Genomic DNA, 11,758 nt, shown 5'->3' with positions numbered 1-11,758 from the left:
CATTGTCTGAGGTGAATGATGACATACATGCCACAATCAACTCTACATAAAAATTTTGTAAGATAAAAGTTGTTAATAATTTATTACTTTACAACTATCATTCTCGTAATCCCAACTATAATTACAACAATTCAACATCCATGTTATATTTTTAATATTGGCACACTTTTTATCACATAATAGAAAAAAATCAGCATCCACATTACACCTTTTTTTACTCAATTTTTTTCAACACTATCTATCTCAGAAATTATTTATTGTATGTGTATATGTATATAATCTAATCATCAACAATATCTCTCTTTTTTTCTTAGCTATATAAGAGAAATGATGTAAAATATTATTTACAAAGATACAAAAATTATTTTTCACCTAAGAGAGAATGAGAAAACATAAAGATAGAGAGAAGATGAAAACTTTAAAACTTTAGATTTTTCACACAGGGGAGGGAAGAGGATGAAAAAGAAGCAATAGATGTAATTATCTATCACTAAGAGGGAGAGAAGATGATGACTCAAATGACAATCTATTCCATTGAAGACTATGATTTTTTGCTCAGATTTTTCGCATACATGAAAGCATATTTTTTACACCCAAAATAAATAGAGAATGCAAGTAAGAGCTGATATCTTTTAGTGTTTAGTGGAGGGTAATTCTGTAAAGTTAGGTATATTTTTTATTCCAATCAAAAACCACAATCCTTAATTTGGATTTTAACATTTCATGATTCTTAATTAGAATTAACATACTCAGGGTTCCTTAATTGTTATTTTTCCTTTAAATTAACTTCTTAAAATAATTAGATATATGCATTTTTTGAGATCCTAATTATTTTTAAAAAATAAAATAAATATCATAAAAATTTATAAAATAATTTAAAATTGAGTAATTTTTATATGAAATAAGGTAAAAACAAAATGTGTCCTATATATCTATCATCTTTATTTTTTATGCCAGATCTTTATTATTTTTATAATGTAATAACTGTATATTTAGATAAACGATGCAATCAAATAATTTTGCGGAGGGAATGTTAGCTACAGTGCCCGGTAAAGCTGCGCCGCTGGTTTTGCATCTCAGCCTTCTCCTCCCTCCGCGCCCAGTGCTTTGCAAAACTGCTCTGGATTTCCTTAGCGGCAATCCTTAGTATCCAGTAGTCAGTACCCTGTATTGCGCTGCAAAGAAAATTCTTGAACCCACGCCGTCAGTTTTTGCCAGGACGCATTGTCTAGATTGGAGTTCATTCCCTTCTCACCTGATCTCCGTCTTCCGTCGCGGCGCAACTTGCAAGCATATAATATATATATATATATATATATGCAGCTTTCCGTTTTTGCGGGCACGACCTCCTGTTAAGGCTCATTTCTTTTTCGGTCGCCATCCCTGTTTGAAAAAAGAAAATAAAAAAAAGAAGGAAATTGAAAGGAAACCGTAGCTCAAAAAATGGGATCTGAGGATTCGCTGATGAAGATCGTCCATGGCGAGTTTGGTTACATACTCGAGGACGTTCCTCACTTCAATGACTATATTTCTAGTCTTCCCGTAACTCTCTTTTACTTCACTGTTTCATTTCCACCCTTCTTTTAATTACTTCCTCTATCTTTCAGTTTCATTTGTGTGGAAATGTGTTAGTATCAGGAACTTAGAGAAACCACACTCTCGTGCTTATTGATTGCATGGTGAATCATTTATATGTTTTGATTTTGCTGGAACTTGCTGTTCACTTTGTTAATATTACATGGTCCCTGATTGTATTCGCAGACATACCCAAATCCGTTGCGATCTAACCCAGCATATTCAGTTGTGAAGTAAGTGAAGCCTTCCAATTCGTTAATGTTAGAATGTGCGTTGCTTGCTTGTTGTAATCAATATACTGATTCTTAATTTGCTTAATACTTATCATCAGGCAGTATTTTGTTGACGTCGATGACACTGTTCCTCAGAAGGTTCTATTCTGCACGTTTCCTGCTTCTTGTCTCCTTCTTCTATCTCATACGCCCTTAGCATTTAGTCTTCCCTGTTAAATGATCTATGAACTCCTTTTCCATTCGAACTCAGTATAGTGCCCCTTCAGGGTTTGTCTTTATGTCTCTATTCAGGGAAAAGAAAGGTTGAAAGGGGGAGGAAGTTCTTCTTTTGTTACATTGAAATAGAGAAAACTGATGCCAAAGGATTCCATCCCCCTTTTCTTTGAACCTTTCGATGCAAAAGAAGAATAAGGAAAGGAAATTGTATTTTTTTCCCCTTTCTTATCGGCATCAACATGGTGCATTTGATTTGACTTCGTGCAATCTTTCCATAGATCGTCGTTCATAAGGGTAGTCCAAGGGGTGTACATTTTCGACGAGCAGGACCCCGGCAAAAGGTAATTTTTTCTCTTGTAGATGTATTATTGAGAACCATCTCGATTTAGCTGACAGTAACTTAATATGCTGTGCAGGTGTATTTTAAGTCGGATGATGTGCATGCGTGCATTGTTACATGCGGTGGTCTTTGCCCTGGACTCAACACAGTCATAAGGGAAATAGTCTGCGGTCTATCTCACATGTACGGTGTCAACAAAGTCCTTGGTATAGATGTAAGCAGCATATTCGCAATTAGTTTATGTTTGATATATTATCTGTTGCCTTGTTATACAGCCTCTGATTTGCACTTTTAAATAAAGCTTACATAGTTGCAAAATCATGATGTACTCGTTTTGCTAGACTACTGTTTTTGATTTATTTCATATTTTCTGTAGAATGGCATGGGTAATTACCCCTGCATTCAACCGTTCCCAACTTGGTATAAATGTTTTGGAAGTTTATACTTTTTTTCTTGGCCAAAGATGATAATACTTAATTGGATGCTAGAATGATATTTCTTAGTGCAAGAGGTGAACTCAGAGTGGACTTCATTTATGAAAGGTATTACAATATAGTCATCACTATATATTTGTTTGCAACATCTTAGATTAATCGACTCTATTTGGATGCATCTATATGTCTTTACGAGCACTTCTATGTTCTTCTTAGGCAAGCTAGACTTCTCTTAGCTATGTGGTTTGTCTTTATTTCCAGTGGTTGTGTGTAGGAACTTAATGTTTGTGCTTTGAACTTGATCTATTAGGTATGGAGCTTCTCATTTTGCAAAATTAATATTGAAAAAATAAGAGTAATTTATACGAATTGCTACTCAGTTTTGCTAAAATTACAGACTTCCCTCTTATTTTGAAAATATTCACTTGAGCCAAAACTTTACTAAGACACCTTCTATAAAAGAATATTTAAGAGTGGTTGATGGATGTTACTTTAGTCAAGAAATTTAAAATTACACTACAGTGTAGCTTTAGCAAAACTTAAGAGAGGCCTATGTAGTATGTTATATTCATGTAAAATAATTGAGAAGACTGCATTTCAATGCTCACCCTGTAAATACTCCAGCCATGAAGAGAAAAGCATGGTGAATAATTACTAGAAACATGGGCATATTATGGGTTTACAGGTGCTAGCTAATAAATTGAGTTGCTGGAAATTAATTACTTTCTATTCAAGGCTGATAATGACAAATTATGATTCAAGGGCGCCAGATTTGAGCTATTGATTCGGAAGGTGAAAATATTTTGTCACCGAGTCATAAGTTTGAATGGCAATTACTTCCCATTCAAAACTTACTTTATATAGGTTTTTAACCAAACAAATATTTGGATATCTTGAAATATGTTTTTATCTTCCCTTTATCCTTTTCATCTTATGGATTGATTTGCACTTGGTTTCTCCACCGACTTCCATGTGGTTATATACAGGGGGGTTACAGAGGTTTCTATTCCAAGAACACCATTACTTTAACACCCAGAGTGGTCAATGATATCCATAAGCGTGGGGGTACCATTCTTGGGACATCACGGGGAGGGCATGATACTGGCAAGATAGTTGACAGCATACAGGATCGTGGAATTAACCAGGTCTATTATGCTTTAATCTTATTTAGATGAAGTTTCCTGGATGCTGAATGTTGAGAAAATTTGTTTGTTATATACAGTTAAACCTGAACAGTTTATTGTCACAGCATGAATAATCATATGTTTAGTCATTGTTACAGGTTTATATTATCGGAGGAGATGGAACCCAGAGAGGAGCAGCTGTGATTTATGAGGTATTTTGTATTTTAATGTTGCTTCTCTTGGCCCCAGTAAAAAATGAAGGTAGGTGGGGAGGCTCATTTCACTTAAAGGAGAAATATGGTATATATCTTTGGTTTATTTACTTTTTTGGTCCCTAAAATCGTACTCAGTTGTTAATTTAGTCATAAGTAATTAAGTCCCTATAATTTTATAAAACTTGCTTCCCCCCAACTATTGAACCCCTGCCACCTTGTTATTAAATTGTGTTCGCATGACCAATAAAATAACTATTGTGGCACTACGAATGTGCATGAATCAAGTCATCTTCTCACTGGAGTCACTCAATATAGTTATGCTGCAAGCCTAGCATGTGAGTTAATTTCACTATCCAAATTTACCATGCATTCGGAGAAACTCCAACCTGATAAGCTGTCTCCAAAAGGTGTAGATTGCCACAAAGTTTTATTATCCCTCATATAACCAAATTCTTTCTAGTGAATTTGGAGAAACTAACCCAAACTACTAGGATGTGCTATCTCTCTCCAAGAATACCAAAAGAGATTATTCCAAAAGCAACTATCTGCGGGACAGTGAAGAAATGTAGGCCAATTTGTACCAAGTCTCTTTCTAATCTTAGTTTTTTCAAATTTTGTCAAGAATGTTAAGCAATGAATCCTGGGAACAGCATTTTTAATTTCTGTGGACCTGTTCTGCAACTGCATGATTAACTTGTTGTCATTCTTAGCATCTTTTCATATTAGGTAAACATTTTGAATAGATTTTGGGTATGTGCAGGAAATTAGAAGGCGAGGTCTCAAAGTGGCAATTGCTGGAATTCCTAAAACCATTGATAATGATATCCCAGTATGTTTGATCACGTTTCTTAGTTCTTTATGAATTCAAATAATTTTTTTTTATGATTTCTTATAACCAGGGAAGAGTTGGTTATCAAATTTTTGAAGGAACTTCATGTAAATTTCCTTCTCTCACCTTAGGTTATTGACAAGTCCTTCGGTTTTGATACTGCTGTTGAGGAGGCTCAACGTGCCATTAATGCAGCGCATGTTGAGGCTGAAAGTATTGAGAATGGGATTGGGTTGTAAAGCTGATGGGACGCTACAGTGGTATACATCATATTGATATTTGTCATCTTATAAGTTTCTAACTTGGATAACGTGGACCCTCAGTGCTAAGTTTGTCTCATGCAAATATAAATTTGATTTTTCATTGAAGTCCTCTTAAATGATGCCAGTTGCTTTCCTTAATTATTATGAGTATATCTATGCCTGTAGGTTTCATTGCATTGTATGCTACTCTTGCTAGTAGAGATGTGGACTGTTGCTTGATTCCAGAGTCACCCTTCTACCTTGAGGGAAAGGGCGGACTTTTTGAATTTATTGAGAAAAGGCTAAAAGAAAATGGACATATGGTCATAGTCATAGCTGAGGGAGCAGGACAAAATCTCCTTACAGAGAGTATCCAGGCTGCAAACCAGAAGGATGCTTCTGGAAACAAACTGCTTCAAGATGTTGGTCTATGGATATCTCAGGGGATTAAGGTATTAACTCATGTTTCACAATATTCTTTAAATAGAATACTTTTTCCACGGCAGTTTGTTTAGTCTACAGGCTGCACATCCAGCCATATATCTTTTAGAACATCCAAGTGCTATTAAATCAATATCATCGCCTCCTGTCTTTTCCTGAAGGTGGAGAATTTCTTGACTGCAAAGATTTTCTCTGGCCATTGTAGCTCTTGCCTATCTCTTAGAGATCAACTGGACATCATGACATGCTGGGCTTAAGGCAAGATTTATTTGATTGATACAGGTGCTCATGATTCATGAGACCTGTATTTATTCCCCAAGACTATTTTGACTCAAACCCCACCAATAGGTGAGCAGAAAAACTGTTAGCCGTGGCCAATATTGGATGACCCTTTTAATAATCTTTGAGAATTGAGAGCAATTGTAAGAAACTAAACTATAACTCCTCTTTTATATATATGTATGTATAAAAAGTCTGCATATTAGAGAGATTGTAAACACTACCTTAGCTTTCTCTCGATACACAGATATCTGACATTTAGAAGTGTCCTTATTCCCGAGCCACAACCCCTTGAGGTTTCTTTAAATGTCATATTCCTAACTGATTAAATTGATGAATTGTGAGTTTATTTGATATCTTTCTTTACTTCTGATTTTGTCCATGCGGCATCTACTTTTGGAAACCTCTTATGCCACTAAATGCATTTTTTATATTGCTTAAAGATATGATTGGAAAACAAAATAAATAGATGTGAATTTAAAAGGATATCTAGTTCTTTTTAATATATATATATATATATATATTTGAGCTGTTATAGAGCCAATAAAAATAACTAGACAGATTTGGTACATGTCGTTTCACAAGCTTGATAAGTTGTGTTGGTTACTTGATTCTATTTACACATCACCATGACTAGCTGGCATCTCATACCATAATTGATAGAAATCCCACTGTTTTTGTCAATTTTGTTCGACCTACTTATAATTTGTATAGCGATGCATATTTTTATCAGCTTTAAATTTTTTGTATCCTTAGAAGTTTTTTTCCGACAGAACATTTAATTTATAGTGAAATCCACCAACCCACCCCCCAAAAAAAAGAAAAAAAGAAACTCTGTAAAAGATTGAGGAGTGTGGTAGTGTAAAGTTTTGCATTCATATGCTATACTTTTTTTGAACTTGGCAGCACTGCGACCAAGTTTGAACTTAGAACTTTTTCTGACATGTACAAAATTTTTGCTTCAATTTGGTGGCACTTCAGTTTGACATTTGAAGATTTTTTTCTATATTTTTGGTATATGATTATCTTACCTGCTTACACCATATGACTGCGAAATATTCTGTATCTATATGGATAAAAGAGATTCATTATTTGGATTTTTGAACTTGGTGGCATTGACACTGAGTTTGGGAAAAAAGATATTCAAACTCAATGGCACTGTTTGTGCAAAGAATAGTATGTGAATGCATAACATTTGACTTTTCGTACTGTGGAATCTTGATCCTGGGGCCTTGTGCACTCTCTAACATTCTTTTTTCCTCTAATAGGATCATTTTGCAAAGCAAAATAAGATGGCTATCACTCTCAAATATATAGGTGAGTTTCTCTATGCTGACTCCTCTTTCATGGATATATATCTTCATATGGTATGCTATTTTGATGGGGAGGAGGGAGCTGAGGGGAGAAGATTGGAAGCTTCTTTTTATTGAACCTAGAAGATAATGTGGAGTTCTTAAACCGAGTTATCTGGCAGATCCTACTTACATGATCCGGGCAATTCCAAGCAATGCATCAGACAATGTCTACTGCACACTTCTTGCTCAGAGTGCAGTTCACGGTGCAATGGCCGGGTATACTGGATTCACAGTTGGGCTGGTCAACGGCAGACATACTTATATTCCATTCAATGTAAGTCACATCCCATATCCTTAGGTACTGATTCATGGCTCTGTGTGCATGTGACTGTCCCCATCAACGGATTGCCAATGATAAACCCAAAATGCATTGTTCCTTCTATAATTGAGATGAAAGAATGAAACTGCATTTTACATCATTCATTGTCATTGCCACATATTCAAATGCATATGAACAAAAACAGCTAAAGCGTCATGCCTATTTGTTCTCTATTTCCACTAAACTATTTATTTTGTTTTCAGAGTTTGTATTCTCTAAAGATCAGAATTGTTCTGACTATATTGTGGATGTCTCAATTTTGAAAACCAGAGAATCACTGAGAGGCAGAACAAGGTTGTGATCACAGACAGGATGTGGGCAAGACTTCTCTCTTCGACCAACCAGCCAAGCTTTTTGAACCCCAAAGATGTTAATGAAGCCAAAAAGGAAAAGACGCCTCGTACTCATTTTTTAGATAGCGACAATTGTGAAGATGGACGACAGTCAGAAAACCAAGCTGATACGAATAAAGGGAGAAAAAAGTAGATCCTGGCTTGTTCATCTGCAACTATATTTGGTGGTGTCATTGGGACCAAGACCGGCCGTGGCGAAAGCTTACAGCGATGGGAAATCTTCGATTTGTTCTTGTTATGATAGTACTTTTGGTATTTTGTCAAGGCTAACTCCAGTCATCAACAATGATCCGGAATAATGCCACTGAAAATGAGGTTTCCCGAAAGGACTTGCTGCTTGATCACCGTTGTTCTATGGGTCGTCGGTGGGCGGCAGCGAATGACTTGAGAGTTTCTTCTCTTTTTCTTTTTCTTTTTTGATAAAAAATGACTTGAGAGTTCCTAATTTCGACGGTTTTAATTTTAATTTTCTTTTCTTTTCTTTTCTTTTTTTGGTCAGAAATCTCGATAGATTTACTATAGTGAAATGAGGTAAACAAGTGTTGTGCTTTTAATGATATTTTTGACTCGTGCTTAGAGATATTCAGGGCATTTTGATCGATAAACTTGGTATATAACCATGAAGCCTGTATATGGCACTTCGAGAATATGTAATAATTTCTTTATTGATTGGGTTATTGAATAAAATTCAACATTAGTAGCTTTCATCAGGATTCCTATGGAAATAATTTTTTTTTCTTGGCTATAGATTATTATTCTTAAAATAGTAGTAATAAATCGAGAAGACAAAACAAATTTCAACTCCTATAGCTCATAATCAAAATTTAACCACTATTCGGCGTCGTATTTTCTCGTATCAGGTGAATTATTTTGTAGGATCGTTTATTAGCTCCTTCCCTCTCTTTTTTGGCCAATTATCATTTATTAGCTTCATGAATATGCATGTGGGATCTTGTGTATGTCCAAAAATGGGTGCTTCATGTTACATGCTGGCTGCAATGGTATTATGTGAACTTGTGGAGGAAAAAACAACCAACTACAGCCACAATCCGAACCACAAACATTTCTTCATGTTATGCATTGTCACCATTTTTCTCTTTCCCCTTAGAAGAATACATCATCTTTTGAGAAGTCAGTGACACGTGCAATTTTTCTGAAAAACATAAACTTCATTCTCACATTTGAGAAGTTCAGAATAAATCATGGAGGCTTGACCGAGAAGTGACACGTGTCAGTTTAGGGGGGGACAAGTCGCGCGTGTTGGGCGATTCAATCCCGTGCAAAGCCGTTGGTAAAAAAAAAATAATAATAATAATAAAATAAAATAACCTTTTATTTTATCCCATTCTTTTCTTTGGCCAGAAGAGTTTTGCTTCTCATGTTGGAGTTTCATGGCTTTATCATGATTTCAGGGTTATTTGTTGTTCTGTTTTTTTTGTAACTTGTTCCTTACTGGAGCTAAATCTATCTTTAACCTTTTCCTTGTAATCCTGTTGATAAATATGATTGTATAAGCCGAGTCTTTGGTCCTTTTCCCTTCCTGATCTCTCGAATTGGGCGGTTTGTCTTCAATCTTCTCTATTCTTCTACACACTAAACCAAAAAAAAAAAATGTTTTAATCATTTCCGATTCCGATCCTACGTAAACTGATGGATGAAGGAGCCTTGAATTTCTCTCTTTTTCTCTTCCTGCAATTTCAAAGAGCTAGGACTGGATCTCAGGCTGGCTACATGATTTTGGAGAAGAAGAATCTAACGGTAACATTTCTTTGAGACGATCATCGGAAGCAAACCATGTAATATAATTTGCCTTTCCCTGAATTTTTGAATAAACATACCTTTAATTGGAAAAATAGCAGGGAGAGCCAGTAAGACCAGAGACGAGCAGGGAGAGAAGGTTCTTTAAAACTACGGCTAACAGAGAGAGGGGCGCCATGGCCTTTCTATATCCCAACAAAAATCAATTTACAAATAATCAATAACTGGTTTGTTTCGGCTTTTACTTTTGCACTAGAAAAAAAATTTTGAGAAAAAATTGCTTCTCTTAAAAATAATCATAACATGAGAAAAACATATTTATAATTATTTTAATTTTTAAAAAATTAGGAATTAAAAATAAGATAAAATCTCATCAAAATACGAGAAAACATTTGAAAATAACTTAATATCACAGTGTGTGTTTCGATTAAAAACATATACAATTGAAGTTAGAGTTAATTGATGCTAGAAAAAAACTCTATCATTTTAATGTGATTTATGTTTAAAAAGCTTTTTTTTTTCAGGAGTTAGCTAAGTAAATTAAAATTTATTTAGATGATTTTATTCAAAAGCTAGTTAAAATGTATAATGATAAAAATGTACATGAATTATATATATATATATATATATTATGGCTAATTTGATTTTTTATGAAAAAAATATTAAACTAAAAATTTTTTTTAAAATAAATTACAAATATAGATATAAAAAAATTTAAAAATCTTAACTTTGAAATAGGTAGAATTAAATGATAAAATTCAAAATATTCAATTGTGAAAATATAAAATAAATTCATAAATTATAAGATATTTAATTCATATGAGTTACAATTTTATTTTAAAAAGTAAAATTAACAAATTTAAAATAAAAATTAGCTTAGATGATATAATTCAATAATTAATTTAGATGTATAATAATAAAAAAGAATATAAATTTTATTTATATATATTTTTATGACTAATTGAATATTTTTAAGAAAAAATATTAAAATTTAAATTATTGCAATTATATTTTAAAAAGATAGTTTGAATGTATAATGACATAAAAGTAAATGAATTTTATTATATACATTCTGGTGACTCAGTTTAATATTTTAGAAAAAAAAATGAACTTTAAATTACGTTTTTTAAAAAAGGTAGAATAAAAAACATTTCATAAATGTGACATTTCTGGGATCTAACCAGCAATAACTAACTAATAAACACATATTTTTTATATTAACATAGTTTCAATTTAAAAACCATATTGTTAAATTATAATTATATCTTTTTTCTGCCAAATAGTCACAATTATATCTATCCATTATACACATACATGTCATTTTTTTTAAATACTATTTGCCTACAAAAAATATACTCCATTCGTTTAAAATATAAGGCATTTTTTGAAAACTTAAATGTTAAAAAATATAAAATATTTTTAGTTTTTTGAGGTATAATCGCTATTTTTTAAAAAATATCTTTATTGATAATAATTTTATATTTGTTATAGAATATTTAATAAAAATAAATATAAAAAATAAAATTAATTAAAAATAGATGATTATTTTATTAAAAGATAAAATTTAATTAAAAATATTTTATATGTTTAATATAAGAGGATGAGAAAAAGGAGGAGTGAGAAGAATCTGATACATATCACTCATTTCAACCATCGTCATCACACGACGTGCATTGAAAGGAAAACTCCATCGAGATTCAGCAACTACATTTTTTTAGGCCTCACATTTGTTTACCTTTTTTCTTTCTCAGTTAATTTAAATAATGAGCTTTTTACTCTCTGAGGTTTGAACCACCGCACCCTTAATTGAGTGGTAATTCAAACACACCTATCAAATTTTTTTTTTTATCAATGGATAGATACGAGGATTTCATAAAATATGAATGTCACTAAATGCTGGAAAAAATTTATTATTGTAATCAAATATGAGAATAATTTATGCTCTTTATAAAATATATAATAAATTATTTTTTATAAAATCTCTAAATAATCTAGAACTTTTTTTTTAAGTTTAGATAACCATGCCTTTAAGTTCCAACGTCTCT

At 32.9% G+C, this 11,758-nt stretch overlaps 1 pseudogene; it reads left to right on the top strand.

Annotated features, from left to right (window-relative positions):
- The first annotated feature begins 1,260 nt into the window (after positions 1–1,260).
- LOC129294498 (ATP-dependent 6-phosphofructokinase 6-like) lies at positions 1,261–8,660 on the top strand (annotated as a pseudogene).
- The last annotated feature ends 3,098 nt before the right edge of the window (positions 8,661–11,758 follow it).

The sequence above is a fragment of the Prosopis cineraria genome, unplaced genomic scaffold (assembly GCF_029017545.1).
Source record: "Prosopis cineraria cultivar Desert tree isolate PC_DT_omini unplaced genomic scaffold, ASM2901754v1 PC15, whole genome shotgun sequence".
Classification (NCBI taxonomy): Eukaryota; Viridiplantae; Streptophyta; class Magnoliopsida; order Fabales; family Fabaceae; genus Prosopis; species Prosopis cineraria.
Note: the sequence above shows the minus strand (reverse complement) of the source record. Positions and strands in the feature narration are given on the sequence as shown.